The following is a 19,805-nucleotide window of genomic DNA, read 5'->3' on the forward strand; positions in this document are numbered from 1 at the left end:
TATCTCTACCTTTGGTGGCATAAACTGCATTGCAGCAATTGAGAAAGCAGAGGATTCCCTGGGGTAGCGGGACTTAGTCTCAGATAATCCTATAAATACTTCAGAGTCCAGAGCCTCTGGTTCTCATTTTTGCGGCTGAAATTGTTGGGTCACAAATTCTGTATCAGAATGGAGAGGTTGAAAGGCAAATAGCAGCTAGTTTTTTTTTCTTTAAAAGGGGACAAGAAGACGCTGCATACTTGGCAGGTTAAGGGATGATCCAGTTCTGTTCCACCTGCTGTGTCATCTCTTCTAAGGTTCTGCTGACTTTGCTGCCCATTTCACAAAACCCAGTCAGATGGGCATTAGCTATGTAGCTATAAAGATATATGTAATTTGCAAATGTGGGCTCCTCTGAAGGTTCAGCACAGTGCTGCTACACAAGATTCTAAACTAAAACTGCTTTCCTGAGGCATTGCCCATTTGCAAATGAACATCAGGCTGCTATCTGGTAATCTTAAATTCTCAAGTAAAGAAGGACTGAACCAGAATCCATTGCTATCATCCAGCAATACAGGCAGGTGTAAGTTCAAAAACAGAACACTTACAGGTTATTGGATCTTTGTAGGGGGAGCTTTTTGCCTGACCCACATAAGTGAAGTATGAATTATGGTGTTCTCCTTGAGGGCTTCTGTGAAAATAGGAGATTAAAAGAAATTCTTGGCCTAATTTGATTTTTCTTTTCCATTTACTCAGTATGTCTCCAGCTACATTTACTGCTGTCTAAAGAGAGCCTTCAGGGAAAAATGTTTCCAGATTCTAGATAAATAGCTCTACTGAGAACTAGCAAATGCAATACCAGGGATGCTTTCAGGCTTTGCAGAGAGACAACAGAACAAAACCTGCAGAGAGGCTTCCTAGTCCAACAACTAAAGCTACCAGATCAAATTGGGCAAGGTCAATGCCTACCCTAGGAACAAGATGTCCTGTTTCTAGGGCACACACCAGCTCGACCACATTATTTTAAGAGAGGGCAGGAGGGCATATCACTAAAGAGGTTAAAAAAAAAAAAGATAAAAAAGTAATGAATATTCTCTGTAGGCATTATTTCATGAATAACAATAGTTTTGTTTCATATTTTCTAGATTTTAAGACATTTGTTTTTCTTATCTTATTGCACTGGCTAGAGCCACCTGTATGTTATTGATTATAAGGCAAGATAGTGAGTGTACTACTCTAATTTCTAATACTAAAGTGATTATTCTTAAGATTTCATCATTATGTATTATGTTTGCTGAAAGAATGGAAGAGTCATTCTTTATTGAGCAGGGATAATTCTCTCTGTACCAAGTTTGCCATGAATTTCTATTTTAAATTGGCATTGACTTTTTTTTTTTTTTTTTTTTTGGTGGTGCTGGAGATTGAACCCAGGGCCTTGTGCATGTGAGGCAAGCACTCTACTAACAGAGCTATATCACCAGCCTGGCCTGGCATTTGACATTTATCAAAAAAAAGCTTTTTTTTTTTTTTTGTCTATTCAGAGAGCAGGGAAGCTGGGAAAAGGAGGAAGAAACTAAAAGAAGGCAAATGTGGCAAAAAGGGAAAGAGAATGAAGAAAGGCATACAGGTAGAACTGATCTAGCAATTTAAAATACATCTTGGGGTTACAAACAAAATGGAATGGAGCACTCCATGTGATTTTATTTTTGTTTTTTATTAAATGGATTTTGATATTCCTTCTGAGAAACAATGATTTTTATATTTTCCTTATTCTTCCTCCCAAGAGGTAAAAACCAAAACAAATTGACTGTAACATAAGAAAATGTCTACCACATGCATATGACCTGGCATATTTCTTCCTTCAAAAATAGTTTCAATGAAATAACTATGATATTAATGAGGAAACCCTCACTAATTTCCTTTGTTTTTTGCAGCCATAGTGGGGTTGGAATACTAGGAAGATGATCCATGTTATGTCTGCAGCTGCCCTGAGACTCTACCTTCACTGGGCCACAGATACGGCCCAGGAGGGGCTGGAAACGCAATCATGTGCATAGGGAATTAGACTGCTGTACTGCAAGGAAGAAGTGAGTCGGTAGACATTTTACCCATGAGTTGATGGAGTCATATAAAATAGCCTTTCAAACACTTGGAAATATTAGGGAATCCTTTATAGGACTCTGTGTAGGCTGAAAACTACTCCCAAGGTTTGTCTAATGTACCTCGTCACCCTATAGGTGGCTTTCACTATCTTCATATGAAATAAGAAGTTATAGTCTCACAGTGACTGAGAAACTTTAGCTTAAATAAATAATAATAACTTAATACTGGTCATAGTAATTTATCTCAATGCTTGACATATAAAATATATTAGTTTACTCTTACCATTATCCCTACAATTTAACTACTATTATGATTCCCATTCTCAAGATGAATAAACTGAGGCATGGAGTGGTCAATTTGCTTAAAGTCATTAAGCTTAAAAAAAAAAAAAAAAAAAAAAAGGTGACCAGGATTTAAATCCAAGGCAGCGTACTCCAGAGCCTATGTCCTACACAGGCCTAGCTTTTTCTGTGAGGGGCCAGAAAGTAAGTAATTCAGACTTTGTGGGACATCCAGCCTGTCACAACTACTCATCTGTGCGGTCAGTCATAAACAATAGGTACAATTATGAATGTGGCTATAGCCCATTATACCTTTATTTATGGACATGCAAATCAAATTTCAGAATATTTTCATGTCAAAAATATGTATCCTTCTTTTTCACCTATTTAAAAACAGAAACTCTTAGCTTAAGACCCATAGGATGTATGCTGTATTTGGCTTGGGGTCACCCAAAAACAATATACATAGAAGCCTCATTCTCACACATAAGCTTTATTTGCATATTCTCCCTGGGGCTGGGCATGCAGGCTCCTCTCCTGATGATCAGGGGATATATATGACTTTACTTTTTGTATGAGTAAACCTTATCCTCCTGCATTTTATTCTCTTAATTTTCTAAGCAAACCAGTCCAAACATAACACTAACGTTCCCTGATCATTAACATGTACAAATAGAACACATTAAGAAATGACATGATGCCTGGGATTTACTTTAAAATAAAACAAAGCTGGGGTAAGGGGATAGGGATTGATTACAGGTTGATAGATGTCAAAACCAGGTGTACCACACAGAGGACTCAGTAAGCAATCCCACCTATGGTACAAGCCAAAATTCTCCATGGTAGGAAGTATTTTCAAAATTTTTGTGGTACTGGGTATTGAACTGAGAAGCACCCTACCACTGAGCTAACTTCCAGCCCTTTTATTTGTTTATTTATTTATCTATCTATAGATAGTATCTCACTAAGTTGTTAAGACTGGCCTTGAATTTGAAATCCTCTTGCCTCAGCCTCCAGAGTCATTGCGATTACAGGCATGTGCCACTGTGCCTGGCACATGGTTATTTTTTCTCACTTTTTTTCTTTTTATTTTTGAGAGAGAGAGAGAGAGAGAATTTTTTAATATTTATTTTTTAGTTTTCAGCGGACACAACATATTTATTTGTATGTGGTGCTGAGGATTGAACCCAGCGCCGCGCACATGCCAGGCGAGCGTGCTACCACTTGAGACACATCCCCAGCCCCCACTTTTTTTTTCTTTATTGTGCTTATTTATTTTTACGTGGTGCTGGGGCTCAAACCCAGTGCCTCTCATGTGCCAGGCAAGCACTCTGCCACTGAACCACAACCCCAGCCCTTTTCCCACATTTTTTAGAAAGTATTTTTTTTTTAATGTACACAAAATGGTTTTGCAAATGTACCAACAAACACTGTAACTAGAAATAAACAGATGTCACCCAAGCATTTTATGTCATTTGTTAGTACAGGCCTAGTGAAGGAGGACACCAGAGAGATAGACATCCAAAACAGAAATCTGGTAAAATGAAAACAACAACAAAAAACAAAAACCTGCTGAATTTTAGTACCTCTTAACCAATACAGACTGGACTAGGAAAAGGCCCTCAACGCTTGGATAGTGAAAGCTGGGAGAACTACTTCACAACATTTAAATTCCAGGGCAGGCATCCTGATGAAGAAGCAAGCACCAGCCCAGCTGTCAGACTCCCTGAAGTCTGTCTTATTCTATTGACTTGTTTATTTATTCCCTCTTGTTAAGAAATCCATCAACAGGCTCCTGATCACTTAACTCCATAACATAAAGCAATCTAATGGAGGTCAACTCTGATTTATTTTGGAAACACACAGAGAAAACAGAGAGCCCTTCAAGGTCAGAGTGCCCATGGACAGGAGTCCTCTGATCCTGTTGTATTTATTTAAATTTAGGGACATGGTTTGCTTTCTCCCACCCCCATCCTTTCTGTCTCCCAAATTCATGCTTTTCTCTTCATTCTTACAATAACACTGTCTTCTACTTAAGAGGCTGAGACTTCTTATCAGGGCTAGAGTCTCATTTCCCCTCTGCCTCTCTCCAATCAAATAAGTTTAAAGTTTAAATTAGTGTACCATTGCCTTGACTTTACCACCCCATTCCCCAGGGCCAAAGAGCAGTTCACACTGTTCTACAGCTTATGGGCAAGATTCTCACCCTTCAAAACATCTAGGTCACCACAAATACCCTTGCGTTCTCACTTCCTTTGACACCTCCCATTGCCAAGTCCTTCCTTATCCTTCCAGAGGCTCTCATTTACCACTGGCCAATACCTCTCCTGCCTCTGCTTCCTTCCAAGACACAAACTGTACTTCAAATAGCCCTATCCCTCCTCTCTGGGGGACATGACAGCTTGCTGTGTAGCCTGTCCTTCAAAAAAAATTCCTACAGATTCTCCCTCTTGTGTTAATGGCATTGGGAGGAATCGGCTGAGAATAAGCCATCTTATTTTTAAAACATTCCAAGAGAGAGCTAATATTATTGTCCCCATTTTACAGGTGAATATGCTGAGGTTCAAGGAGCACAAGTACTTCCACAAGGTCACATACCTAAGGTGGCAGAGACAAAATATGGATCAAATGTTTGACTATATGCCTCTGCTAAGCTAATGTGCCCAATGGCTAAAGATGAGGAGCACATGGCACAGTTGCTTTATGAACAGTGAACTCTCAAGTGAACAGGACCCGGAACAAGATGGACAAACCTACATGTATTTTACTAAAGATGATTTCCCCTCTAAATTCTTTGCCTCTATTTACAAGTAAACTTATCTAATTACTCAATATATGCATAATCTTTCAAAAAATTGATTTGGAAATGATTTTAGATTAACAGAAGAGCTGCAAAAATAGTACAAAGTATTCCCCTACACCCTTTTACCCCACTTCCTCCAATGTTAACAGCTTATATATCCAAGGAACATTTATCAAAACTAAGAAATTAACATCAACACAAAACTTAACTATAAAAGGAGTCATTGGGATTTCAACAGGTGCCTCGCTAATATCCTTTTTCTTTCCAGGATCTGATCTGAAATCCATATTATATTTCATTGTCTTATCTCCATAGTTTGTTCCAATCTGTGAGAGTTCCTTAGTTTTCTTGTCTATCAGGATGTTATAGCTATCTCACACTTTTTTTTTTTTTAATGTGTGTGGCACTGAGGATGGAATCAGAGGTGCTGTACCACTGAGCTATACTCCTAGCCTTCTTTACTTTTTATTCTGAGGCAGGTTCTCACTAAATTCCCCAGACTGATCTCAAACTAGCAATCCTCCTGCCTCAGTCTCCTATGTGGCTGGGATTATGGGCATTCAGCTCAATGCCCAGCTCTCTGACACTTTTGAGGAGATTGGTTGGTTATTTATAGAATAACTCTTGATTTAGATTTGGCTGATGGTTTCTCATGATTAAGTTTGGTTTATACATGTTTTGACAATTTGACGGAAGGATGTGACCTTCTCCAAACATCCTCCAAACATCAGAGAGGTACATGAAGTTGCTACATCTTATACTGATGATATTAACTTTGACATTTGTTCAAGATGGTGTTATAAGTGAACTATGTCCCCACAAGAAGATATGTGCAAATTCTAAGCCTGGATACTAAGAATATGACTTTATATAGAAATAGAATTTTGGACATATAGTCAAGTTCAGATGAGTTCACGCTAGGTTAGAGCAGGCCCTAAATCTATTTGCTGGTCTTCTCATAAGAAGGAAGAAATTTAGGCAGAAATGCACAGGGAGAAGATGACCATGCAGTGAAAGGGAGGCCAAGATCAGAGTCATGCATCTGCAAGTCAAAGAATACCAAGGATTGCCAGCAAACTCTAGAAACTAGCTTGAGGTAAGGAGGGATGCCCCTGTAGGTTTCAGAGGGACCAAGGCTGTGTTTACAACAGACTTTTAGCCTCTAGAACAGTAACAACAACTTTCTGTCCTTTTACATCAGTTGGCTTGTTTTACTTTGTTACAGCAGCCCTAGGAAACTAACACAGGTAGCGTCTGAGGGTTTCTCCATGGTAAAGTTACTACAGTGCTCTTTGTAATTAATACATAAGTTGGAGGAGACACTCTGTGACTATGTGTATCATTTTTAATCCAATTCAGTAGTGTTTACACAGTTTTTGCAAACTGGGCTTCACTGAAGAGTACATATATCAGCCTTGGGTGAAGCATTTCCTCCTGGTGGCACAGGGAAAACCAGAATATGGATCCAGAGTAAGTGTTGGCTGCAGCTGTCAGGGAAGTGGGCAGGGGTGAGGTGATGATCAGGCAGGGCAATTTGGATGATCCACAGAGGCAGCCATAAAGTGTCTGGACAAGAAAGAAATAGGGTTGGTGGGGATGTAGCTCAGTGATAGAATCCTTGCCTAGCATGTGAGAAGCCCTGAGCCCAATCCCTGGTTCTATAAAAGGAAAGACAGGGAAAAAAAAGGAGGAGTGGGATTGTAGAAACAGGAAAGGGAACTTCCTTACAGATCACAAGTGTCTATTCATCTTATTTATGGGGTGGGGGGAGACAATAATGAAATGATTGTTCTAATTCCAAATTTTCCACTATTTTTTTCCTGTTCTCTTTCCCCTGGCATAGTTAATTAACCTGACATCATCTATTACCAGAAGATGAAAGGCAAATAATGAGGCCCAAATTCCAACGGAAACCTGGGTTCATTGATTAAGCCTCATGTGTTTCAGAATTATTGATTTCTAACCCACAAGGTGAGTAGAAGGTCCTCCAACTCAACACTATAAATTTCCTCTACAGACCCTTATCAGTGATTTTAATAAGGAATGACAGGCTTTTGGTTTTTGACAAACCACCAGGAACTGCTCCTGGAGGGATCCCCCATACCAACTGTGGAGGTTGGTCTCAAATATGGAGGCCACGCCCCTGTGTTTGTTTTTGCCAGCTGTCTGGCTGCCCTTCACCTTGCACTAGGCATCCAAGGGGAACTGGATTTCCTTTTTGATGGAAGGGCTCAACTCCCCCTACACATCAGGTGCTATGAGGAAAACACTCTAATTTCCTTCCTTAAATGAGAAAAGAAAAAACAAAAGCTAGGGTTTATTTGTTTAGTTTTTGCTAACGGGGAACAAGAAGAACCTGGATAAATAAAATCCAGGGAACACCTTGAGTTAGTTTAGACTCATGCCCAAGCGACAGACTGTCACACTGCTGGGTGGAAGCTCTGATGACTTCTCCATCCTTGGCTCATGGAAGTGCAAAAGCAGATGATGAAGCTGCCCCAGGATGTTGTGAGCAAATCTACAAATTAAACCATCAACTCTAAGGGCTATAAGATTGAAAGTACTGGGGCTGGGTGTGTAGCTCACTGGTAAAGCATGTGCTCAGCATTCATGAGGATTTAGGTTCAATCCTGGGCACCAAAAACAAAATCCTGAACATATCGACGTTAGAGAAATGACATTTATTCCCTGTATATCAAGCTTTCAGGTAACATGGCGGGCAGAAATGTATAGCATTTCTGGACCCGAACCCTGTCTTTGAGCCAGTGGGCATCAGAAGCCAAGTGAGCAGCTGGGGCTTCTAGGCCAAAGTGGCTGCTTTTATGGGAGTGCTGGTTAAGGGACAGACATCAGGAGGATAGCTGGCTGAGCTCAGATGATGCTGGCATGAGTCTCTGAAGCCACAACCAGGGTCTCCGCCCCAAATACAGCTTCCCATACAATGCAACAAAACAATGGGCTAGAAAGAACTCATTCCTATGACAATTTCTGGAGCCCTCTTGACTCCCTTTTCTTCAAGTCTCCCCTGTGTCCTTCAAATCCACAATACACCCTGGTGAAATACTACAGCTCTCTCAAGTTTAAACAAATTAAATGGCAAAACGAAGGGAAGATGCGGGTGTGGGGCAAATGAGATGAATTTCATCCAGTACCCCTTGGAGAAGCCATGCATTTTACCACTATGGTGAAATGAGGACTCATGTCCATGGCATACCATTTTGTTTCTGAGAGAAGACTTAAGCAAAGGATTGCCTTTATTCTTCTCATGATCACTGAAATATTTTTTTGCCCCCACCTTGAAAAAAGGATCTTGTCTTACTTGCTTGACTAGAGGGAAATCGGTTTTTTTTTTTTTTTTTTTTGCCAAATGAAGGCTTATGGGCTAGAATGGGAGGGAAAAAATAAAGAACTTTGGGAAATCATTTAGGAAAACATGGGACTCTAAGAGTGGGAGCAGTAGCAGCCTCGGTTATGAATACAATCTCTCAGCAGTGCCAGTAAAATAAAACAGAACCACTGTTTCAGACTGTAGTTTTGGCTAAGGTTTCACTCCTCAATTACTTTCAAAGTTATTCATTTTTGTCAACATTATAAGGGTAAGTCAACATTTGTCCTGGCATCAAGCCCATATTGTCATTTTATTAGTCTGCTACTGGTTAAACTGGCCCAAGATTAAACTCATCTAAAGATTAAACTCATCTAAAATAATGGAGTTTAGCAGAAAACCACGTTAGAGTTCTCTTACCCAGAATGTTACTATTACTTAACCTTAGGCAGAAGGAGAAACACACACCCCGGGTAAGTTCCTTTTAGCAAATGCCGTCCCCATTGCCTCAAGCTCATCTTGGTCATGCCCAGCCATGGTGCCACAGACCTTCAGAGAAAGAGGAAGGTCTTTCTGCGGTCCTTGGCTCCACACCTGCCTTTCAAACTTCAAGCAAAGCTCTTACTCTGATGAGGCAGAAAAGATCAGCTGCTCAGGGTTGAGGCACTTTCAAAGTTTGACCTTCTGAAGAAGCAGGTGGGCTGCTAGCAGAGTTGCGTCTCAGTGGCTCTTTCAGGAAGGCCAACCTTAGGTCTAGAAATGCTATAGCTTTCTGTCTACCATTCTGCACCCATCTCCAGGTCTGGAAAAAGGGGCTACAGCTAGACATCCCTGGTTGGATGATGCCAACAAGGCTAAGGAAGCTCTCTGTGGCTTTGGTGTTACTTAATCAGTCACTTCCTACTGATTTCTTAGAAACCCCTGGGTGGGATATAAGCTCTGCCCATGTTTATCTCTGTCAAAGAGATATCCTGACTCAACCCTTGGTCTGGGCTGGAGGGGAAGGGAGAAAAGGATGCCACTGGAGGATTCCATCCCTGCCTTAGGGTTCACTGATACATACAGACCCCAAGAGTACTTTAAGGACATTTTCTTGGTTTGCTCAGAGCTAGGAATGAGTCAAAGGCCTCTGCAGCCAATGACAAAGCACTTACCACTATAGCCTAAAGAATGTGTCAATTCTTTGCAGAGGCTCTAAGGATAAAATATGAACCAACTTCCTGTCCAGAGACCAATATTCTAAAACTCTGAGCAAACAATGTAACCTCTATGAGCACAGTTTCCTCTGCTGTGAAGTGAGGATGACACTCTTACCTCCTCACCATTGCCAGGAGGAGCACATGAGAGTACATGTAGAGTGTTCTTGGCACAGGCTTGCCCCATAGGAAGCCACCGGAAATTATAAGAACACTGCCCTTATTTCTAATGTCCAAGAAGAGGTCTGGTCTCTCCTCCAGCCAGCTCTCCTGCCCATCTCTGCTCCCTGCAGCACTGGATTTTTGCCTTAGGCTTCCTAAGTCAAATTGTTACAAGCATACCCTGGCTCTGTGTGGCCACTGAGACTGCTATGAGACTGTGTATTTTGATTCCACATTCCTGCCTTCTCTTTCTTCCAGTGGCTTTATCATCTGTTTAGTCAAGCTCTGGCTGGAAAGAGCAAAGGTGGGAGTGGCTTGGCAGGATCCAAGGCTGTGATGGAGGAGAGGAAAAGGTCAGTGGTGAAATCCCAAGATAAGGACCTGAGTGGGAGGAGAGAGCCTAGTAGATGGGTTTTGAGTCTGCATGGAAATATCACCCCATCAACAGATGCACTGATTATGGACTAGTAGAGTGGGTGTACAGTATTTTTTAATTTTTAACTTTGGTACTAGGAATTGAACCCAGGGGTGCTTAACCACTGAGCCACATCCCGGAGACCTTTTTATTTTTTATTTTAGGCAGGGTCTCACTAAGTTGCTTAAGGCCTCACTAAATTGCTGAGGCTGGCTTTGAATTTGAGATCCTCTTGCTTCAGTTTCCCGAGATTGGGATTATAGGCCTGCAGCACCACATCCTGCTGGCTTCTAGAAAGGACCACCCAGAGCTTCACACATATTTTCTTTTTCATCCAACTGTCATCTTTTGAAGCTCAGCTTTATCTTAGCATCTCAGAAGAGAAAAAAGAAGTACAGAGATAAAAAGGGATAGATCAATGTTCCAAAGAAAGGACAGATTGTTCTAGCTCAATCTGGAATGATCAAACACATCCCAGGAAAGCAAAGTTGACAGGTCTGACATCAAACAGAAGATGTGGCAGGGACTTAGATTGGGTATAACCTGCAGAGACATTCAACCAAAGGCACCAGGTGTGCAGGAGGAGATGGATCCCTTTCTTTTGCTGCCCAGTTGGTTTCTGTTTATGACAAGAACAATGATTTTGAGCAGACAAACCTTGCAGTGCTGTGACCTCCAGAGAGGAACACAAAACACGTTCACAACTGCAACCCCTAACTATTCTCCTAGCACCAATATTCCTTCAGATGTTTAGCTCATGTGTGTCTTCAGCAACATATGCCCACACTTAGAACCAGGGAACATGGCACTTGGGTGTTTTAGAACATTCTGCTCCTAACTGAGAACAAAATATACCCAAATCTAATGATTCTAAATTAAAAAAAAAAAAAAAAACTACTAAACAACCACTTGGGATTGATTGGATTGGGAATACATTTTTTTTTTAATTTAAACTTTCCTATTTGGGATTTCAGACATTTTACCACCCACTAAGCAACAGTATGCAGAAAAACAGGGTACAAAGCACGCTGTTCAAGAAACAGGTAGGTAATTCACAATGGATTCACATGGCCCTTCTGTTGTCCTCCATTCCCTGAAAGATGAATAGATGAAGAGCTTCAAAACACTAATTCTTGAGAGGGGTACTCAAGCAGAACATAAGACTGATTGACTTTGTTGAGACAGTTTTAATTTTGTAGTGCATTTTTAATGACAGGAATTTAAAAATGCCCACTAACAATGGATTTTTCCACAGGCTCATGACAAACACTGGCTCTCAGTGCCGCACATTTGCAACCGTGAAACATAGTAATTATGTGTTATTTCTAAGTCTCAGCAATTAATATGCAGTCAGATGTATCATTATCTACAGCCTATTAAAATTCAGAAGCTTGTGAATATGAAAAAGAAGGTATCAGATGACAAAGGTGATAAGGAGCCTTGGAGACCTGCCTCTGCACCCCTCATCACTTTCAGCTCACTTCAATAATGCAGTGATAATCAAGAATATGGGTAGACAATGGCAACTGACTTAAAATACAGAAGTAAATACAAATCTGTGACTTAACTGTTGGGTTTGGTAAAGAAATGTTGGCTTAGCTGCCAGAGAGGAAGAAGTAAGGGGTGCTAACAAAAATTTCCAGAAGAGACAAGGGCAGTTTTGTTGAAAATTCCTATGTGTGGAGAAGGGCAACGTTTGTTCTCATGTGTTTTCCAGTAAGGGCCATCTACAGGGGGAAGGATTCCTTTAGGAAGCTGCAGGGTATCTCACCTGGCAAATGTCTCCCTGGTAAAGGTTCCTGAGCATCTGCAGATGGCAAAGAGTAAGGGGAAGGAGTGAGGGACACTCCTGAGTGTACAGAGCAGAGATGTTTCCAGGGGCAGCAAGGGCCTCCTGACCCTGCAGAACCTCAGTGAATTGTTACTAAATAAATTATATGCTGACAGAGCCCCTGTCTACTCACAGATTCAAGCAGTTTTCTAGAAACAGAGAAACCATCTCACACCTGCTCCAGGTGTGAGTCTTCTAGTTCTGAAGCACTATGTAAACAGCAAGGACCTCTGGGGAGGGTAGGAAGAGGAACCAAGAAAAACAGAGCCAGCCACCATCACCAGTACCAGGTGCTGACATGCACTCTCTCATCTATTCTGTGCAGCCACCCCATCACTCCATTTTATAGAAGAGGAAGCAGGTGTTCAGAGAAGTGAAATGTCTTGCTCCAAATCATACCTAGTAATTAACTGGCAGAACTACAATTTGAATCCAGATCTACCTGACATGAAAGCCTTTCCTGCCAGGATACACAATTTCCTCTTATTAATAACGTAATAGTAATATACATGGCAACTTTGTGCCAGGCAGTGTCAAAGTGCTTTCTGTGAATGGTATCCTTAACTTCTCTTTAGTGCTATTAATATACCCATTTCACAAAGCAGATGACTGAGACCCAGAGGTGTTAAGAATTTGTCTAGGGTCACACAGCCAGGACTGAGCCCAAGGCTACTACTCAGCCAGCCTGGGTTCTCAACCACAGCATGGCTCTTAGTTTCCTAATTCATATGGGAACCTTGAAGGAAACAAAGCCTAGAGGAGTGGGGAGGTGGAGACTGAGGCAGAAAGTGTTCAAGTAGAAGCGGATGATTCAACATTCAAGCCCTATCACTCTGGCATCTGCAGTCCCTCTTGGTTCCTCTGGAGCATCTCAGAGAGCTTGGCCAGATACACAGGTGTCTGCTTATGCCCCCAGCAGGGGTACTCTGCTAAGTGCACACCTGGGGACTGGTGGGTGGCATCCAGCAACAGGTCCACTCTGCCAAGCTCCCCAGTGAGATGGCCTGCTTCTCTACTTGCCTTTTCCCAGGTTGATGGTCATTACCCATATGTTAGTTTTGCTAATGACTCAAACTCAAGTAGAGGTTCTTTGAAGGCAGAGAGTGTGCCTTTTGTTTTCTAAATATGGGGGGAAATGACATATACTGTCAGGTCTCAATACATATTTAGTGACAACTAAAGAATAGTAGGGGTCATTTTTTATTTGTCCAACTCTTTACCAGCTCATAGCCATCATGCTATGGAGTTTTCCCACATTTCTAACAAAGGATTTATTTATAAGTAAAGCTCCAGGCTAATGAACAGGGCATGAAGAACTCAAGCAACCTAATCCACTCCCATCTGCTTGTCTTGGGTCTGTGTCTGTGGTTGGCCCTTAGCTAAGATTCTCAGATGAGGCATGTCAGGCAGAAGGTGCCCCCATGGCCAGGGTGCTTCTGTATCCAAAGGTCACACACCAACTCCTGTTTAAAAGGTATTCTGGGAACAACTAGAAAACCACACAAGATTTTTTTTTTTTTTTTTTTAATTCTACCTGGCAGGAATGAATGTGAAGCTTGCCAATGTTCTTGGGACATCTTTTGTTAAAAATAACTAACATCCATTGCCAGCTCAGATTCCTGGGAAACTGAGTGGTTATTTCCTACAAAGGAAAAGAGTGACCTGAGAGCAAACCCCTTGATAGGGATTGCCAGCCACAGCATCTACTAAACTGATCTACATTCAAAACACACTACTGTTGCTGCTGCTGAGCTCTATTGAACACTTGCTCCGTGGAAGCCCTTTGCATGCCCGCTTGATCTTCACAATTCCCTTGGAAATTCTCACTTTACAGATGAGGAAACTGAGGTGTAGAGGACCGATGGGTCCAACGCTCTCCAGTGGCCAAGTGGGGATTTGAATTCAGCTTACTCTGGTCCTGAAATTCAAGTTCCTCAATACTACACTCAGGCCCAAAGTGAAATGTAATCTTGCCCAATCCTTCCCCCTCAGGGCGAAGGAAAAAAGGAAGAGGATAGGTAAAATGATTGCAGCTGGAATTAGGGACCTATCTTAGAACCTTTGAAAAGAAAAAGTAATTAATGTCCTTAGGGCAGAAACTTTTTTTTTTTTTAATGTTGGCTAACAAGTAGTCCAGGATCCTCCCCTTACCCTTCTTCCCTACCTCCTGCTTTTCTTCTTTCCTTCCCTCTCTCCTTCTTTCTTCCTTTTTTTTTCTGTACTGGGAATTGAACCCAGAGGTGCTTTAGCTCTGAGTTATATCCCCAGTCCATTTTTTTTTTTAATTTTTAAAACAGGGTCTCACTAAGGTTCCAAGACTAGCCCCAAACTTGCAATCCTCCTATCTCAGCCTCCCAAGTCACTAGGAATACAAGAGTGCACCACCACGTCTGCCTCAAAATAATTTTCAATGACACATAAAAGATACTTTTTATCTACTTAAAAGTCTTAAATCTGAAATCTAGGTCCTATATATAATATTCAAATTTTAAGCTTAGTCTGTGACCAATCCTTTTAGAGCTTGCAGAACATGCCTAGTGCAGTTTCTGAACTCTAGGTACCACTTAGTATTTCCCTTCTGTCACAAGTACAGATTACCTGAGCTATTGTGTATTTGATGTTTCCTCAAGTTACTTTTTATTTAAGTAAACTTATAAAAATATACAATATCACTACTTACTCGGAAAACTATCACCTGCCAAAACAGAAACTTTAAAAAATGAACACTATTAAGTTTTTGTCAGATACTCTTGTTTGCCTGAAGCTTCTGAGCCTAAGGCCTGTACTTTGTTAAGAAGGAAAATTAGCAAGTGATAGAGAGGTGTTAAAGACATACTAGCTTCAAACTGAGCTTGACATAATTAGGACAGGAAGAGAATGGGGAAATGATTCAAAATTATTTTGTGCCTCAGCAATTTAGAAGGACCATCAACTTATCAAGACTCTGTCTCAAAATATAAAATAAAAAGGACAGATGTAGCTTGGTGGTTAAGTGCCCTAGGCTCAGTACCAAAAAATAAAAAAATTGTGTCTTGTCTCCATATCATTTGAGCTGCCACAAGAGGTATGAATCCCACCTTCTGGGAAATAATGATCTAATCTATTCTTTTCATTCCAGAAACAAAGATTCCTGAGAGGCTGAGCCTACTTATGCACTGTCACCAGCTAGTAGGAGACTCTTGTTAAGAGCAAGCTCTTGTTAAGAATCAGCTTAGAAATAAATGCTACATTTATACAACCTTCCAGGCAAGCTCCTGCTCCTTGATGTAGGTCCCAGAACGGAGCATGTACATAAAGCATTCAGAGACTAATAAGAGAAAACAAGTCTCTTCTCGATGTTTCCGCCTTCAAAGTTTTCAGATAAGTCACCATTCAACAGCTGAGGCAGAGGGAGGTGATGTCTCACCATGTCTGTGGCTTACATGTAAGCCACCATCAGTTGTTCCAGCTTCTAACAGTTAATTTCCTTCTTTACAGTGGTTTCCAACCCCTCGTGCAAGATCACACCCAAAAGTCCCCAAGAAAATCAACAACCAGCAAGGAAGATGGCTGGCAAGGTATGTGAAAATGAACCAAGACCGCTTAAACCAAACAGGATGTGGAAGACTCACCCACGCCCCTCCCCCACCAGGTGAGGTCAGGAATTAAGAATGAGCTGGGTGTATGTAGAGCATACAGGAGGCCCAGGGTTCTATCCCCACCACTGCCCTGGGGGCAGGGGGACTCTACACCAGTGACCTCTAGTTACCTTCTCTGTATCTGCCCTGGGTCATTCTTAGCATGCCTGCCTGCATTGCTTAGGGATTAGAAAAGGTTAGCTTGTCAATTTAAGATAACACACTAGAGAAGGGATCTTGCACTGGCCTTGAGTTCAGACCAGAAAGCAGGCAGAGGGAAGATTAATCACTTATGCCCCTTGGTCATCAGGCCCAGCTCCATCTCTTTCCAACCACTGGCCTATTCCCTTTTCCTTCTATGGCTTCTTCCTCTGGAAATACTGTGAACTTCCAAATCTAACAACAGGTGGCAAGTGCTAAGTATTTACCATTATATATATTTTAAGGTCCTGACAAGTGCTTTCAGTTTTATTTAACTCAATTAGGTTGCCAACCTCTAGTGGTATCTATGAAAGAGAACCTTCAGGAAGTGCTGTAGTTTGCCTGTTTTTCACCTCCTCTGCACACATTACAGTTTAGAAAGATATCAAGTAAAGATATGCCACCTCATGTAGAAAAGGTTGTGGCCTCCTTCTTTGTGGGCTTTTATTCCTTTTTCTTTTTAAATTCTAACATTTATTTCATATCAAATATAAAGCAAGGGCTTGCTTGTGGTTGGATCTTTTGGAATGTAGACCAAAGTCAAGGCCACCTGTCCACAGGCCTGAAGATGAAGTCACTCTGTGCAACTTTAATGGGTTCACTTTTTTTTTTTTTTATTATTGGTTGTTCAAAACATTACAAAGCTCTTGACATATCATATTTCATACATTAGATTCAAGTGGGTTATGAACTCCCATTTTTACCCCATAATGGGGTTCACTTTGAATGCCTTCCAAATAGCCAGTGCTGCTAACAACTGACCCCACTCAGGAACATGACTATCTTGAGTCAACAATGTGGCATGCCAAGAGGTCAAGGCTGGGCAAAGAGGGAACTGTCATCTTGCCGGACTCCTAATCTCTCTAAAACTCTGTTTCTTTGGTTGATAAAGAGGATAGCGTTTGCCTTACCAACCTCCCTCAGCTGATGTAAGGTCCAAAGGGGATAAAACATGAAATTTGAACAAGGGGTAGCACTGCTATTACTTTAGTGAACACAATGAAAAGGGGAGGGGATTATCTGATTGTAACATCCCTTCCCCATTCTCTACATCCCAAAATGCCATATACATACAAACAGGTATACACTGGTTCTGTCATATATATATATATATATATAGTTATGCTCAACTTTTTCCTCTTAATTTCTTCCAGGGACACTAGGGTATTTCTGTTTGCTAGTTGGTAATAACTGCAAATGATGCCACTGCAACCTGTGCCAGAGACCATGGTCCATGGTCCGTAGAACTATTTTATTCCCCTATTACTGGGCAGAAAGGCTGATGATTTTTTCTGGTTACTATAAATAATCAGGAAAGGATACTAGGCTAGAATTAGACAATTGGATGTCAAACTCCAGCTCTGTCATGCCCAACTGTGCAATCCTGGGCAAATCACAGAGACTCTCTAACCCTGGAATCCTCATTTTTAAAATGAGAATAATTAGAGTCAAAGAATATAAAAGTGCTCTGAAACTTAATAAAATGCAAAAATATAAAGTATGAAACTATGCAAGTAACGTCATTAAGAACAATTTGGACACAGTTTTCACCCCAAAAGCTGGAACAATGGGTCCAGAGATTTGAAGCCTTTTTGTCTTTCCATATGCAAAAGAAGTGCATTATTTTGCAAAACCCACAGCATTGGGTTTTACCATGTCCATCAAACATTTGCAACATCAATTAAGTAAGAATTAGCAGTGATTACTAGTTGCCTTTTTCATTTATATAATTCTATTAAAGTGGACATTTTAAATAACCTTTATTTCCAGAGTTCCTTGAATGTGAACTGTCTTTTGCCCATTTGACAGGGGACATCCTGGGGTATTCTTCTACATCTGTATAAATTACTTATATGACAAAGACATTAATCTTAAGTCTGTCATCATTATTATATAATGATTATATAATTATGTAATTTTATAATCATTATTATAAAATATATACATATATATGTCTAAGGAAGCATATTAAAGAAAAAAACTTTGTTTGTTGATATGGCACCATCAGTATCTCTGGGCTGATCAATACTCATGATTTCCTGGTACACTGAGAATGCCCAGAAGAAATAAGCAAAGACAAGAAAGAGAACAGTATATTACATTTGCAAAAGTTGGAGGAACCAAGAACATGTAATGAGGAGAAGGAAAGCTGCTGGGGTGGGGTGGGGGGAATACATTCAACTCTGTGAAGTGGGAGAGATGCGGAGAGGGATGGCAGTTTTCAAATATCGAAGGCAATGATACACAAGAGAGAATTACTAAATAAGGTGAGCTCCAGAAAGCAATGTTACAATTAAGGAAGGGTTTTCTTATGATCCATAATGAACAAAGACAGAGCATATAGCCTTGGAAGGTTATGAGCTCTCTGTCCCTGGAGGTGTTTAAGCAGAGATCGAATAGATCCAGCAATGGGATAAGAACTGGGCTACAGGTCTGCAACAGATCTTGCCCATTCTAAGGTTCTCTGATGCAATGACCCTAGGTCATTTCCTGGAGTCTGCTCTTGTTTGTTTCATAAATCCCTGGAGGGAGGAGGGGAGGCTGTTTTGCTACTCCTTTCCTTCTCATCTTAGGAGCCAGAAAGGAAGAAGAAGAGAAAAAAAAAAAGCCAACAAATTTACCGTTAAGGTTTCTGGTTCAGCTCCAATTAATTGAAGTGTACTAATAATCAGGGTCGCCTTTTGCAAAAGGACACAATGGCCCAAACATAGAAGGTCCAGGCACAAGTATTGCTAGACTTGAAAAAAAAAAAAAAAAACCCACTCCTTTCCTAGTGGAAGGTTCACAAGCCTTTCCTGATTAAATTGTGACAGCCTCTTCTAAGCCAGTAACTGATATCAATTTATTAATTTAAAATAATAAGGAAAGCATTAGAAACCACTGGCCCTCGCTCCTGACAGCCCATGAGCCAATACAACAAGAAAAAATGGCAATAGGATTGCAGCAATTTCCTTATTTTGTGTGTGACCTCTATCCATTACCAATGCTGACAAATTAGGTGAGGCAACTGCACACATACATCACAAATGAAGCAGCCATAACACACACACCACTAATAACAATTACAATTACATAAGGCTTTGCAAAATTAAGATATATCAGTAAATATTAAGATATAATATACGATCAGTAATTCAGCAGTTATGAAAACAGTGGCACTGATCCAGGATTTTATAGGCAATCACAGGGTGTCTTAAGAAGAAATGCCACAATTTGCAAATACCCAGATGGTAGTTGGGCCTTCCAGTTACTGGTTTACTTGGAAGGCTGGTGGTTCATGTAGATAAGCAAAATGACTAATAAAAGAACTAACAGTGTCACCTCCACAGAGCTGAGCATGCAGAATTCTGCCAAAACTCAGCTGCCTGGTCTTAAGAAACACAAAATGGAAATTACCAAAACCCTCCCAAACAGGCTTGAAAACCCCACTACCATAGGTCACAGCTATTCAATGAAGTGGGCTGTAGGAAGCATTGACCTCTGGTGGGGTCTCCTACCCATATAATCAGAAAAAAAATGGCCCTTCCATTGTCAGGCAATTAGCTTGAGCAGGCAGTTTCACCCTTCATGTGCTATGTGGTGAGACCTACGATTTAGTCATTACAGGCGATGTGATGTGGTTGGGAAAGTACAGACTTCAGGGTCACACTGGGCTGTGAATCTTGGCTTCTCCACCCAGTAGCTTATCACCCTGGCAAGACACTATCCTGTTCAGAGCCTCAATTTTTCCTTCTACGAAAGGGGACAATAATACCAGCCTCCTAGGATTGTTATGATGATAATTAAAGTGAAGAATGTAAGTAAAGCTCCCCAAATACACTGCTATATCTAAAATAGCATTCAGGAAATCAGGATGGTGATCATAATACTTCTTAAAACCACTGTAGGGATC

At 40.9% G+C, this 19,805-nt stretch overlaps 1 protein-coding gene across 5 annotated transcripts in view; it reads right to left on the reverse strand.

Moving 5' to 3' along the window:
* Positions 1-19,805, reverse strand: part of Arhgef3 (Rho guanine nucleotide exchange factor 3) — a 321,024-nt gene that overhangs the window by 44,719 nt on the left and 256,500 nt on the right. The window lies entirely within an intron of this gene.

Source organism: Marmota monax, unplaced genomic scaffold (genome assembly GCF_021218885.2).
Source record: "Marmota monax isolate L192 unplaced genomic scaffold, Marmota_monax_Labrador192_F-V1.1 WCK01_AAM20220418_F8-fsc00042, whole genome shotgun sequence".
NCBI classification, from domain to species: Eukaryota; Metazoa; Chordata; class Mammalia; order Rodentia; family Sciuridae; genus Marmota; species Marmota monax.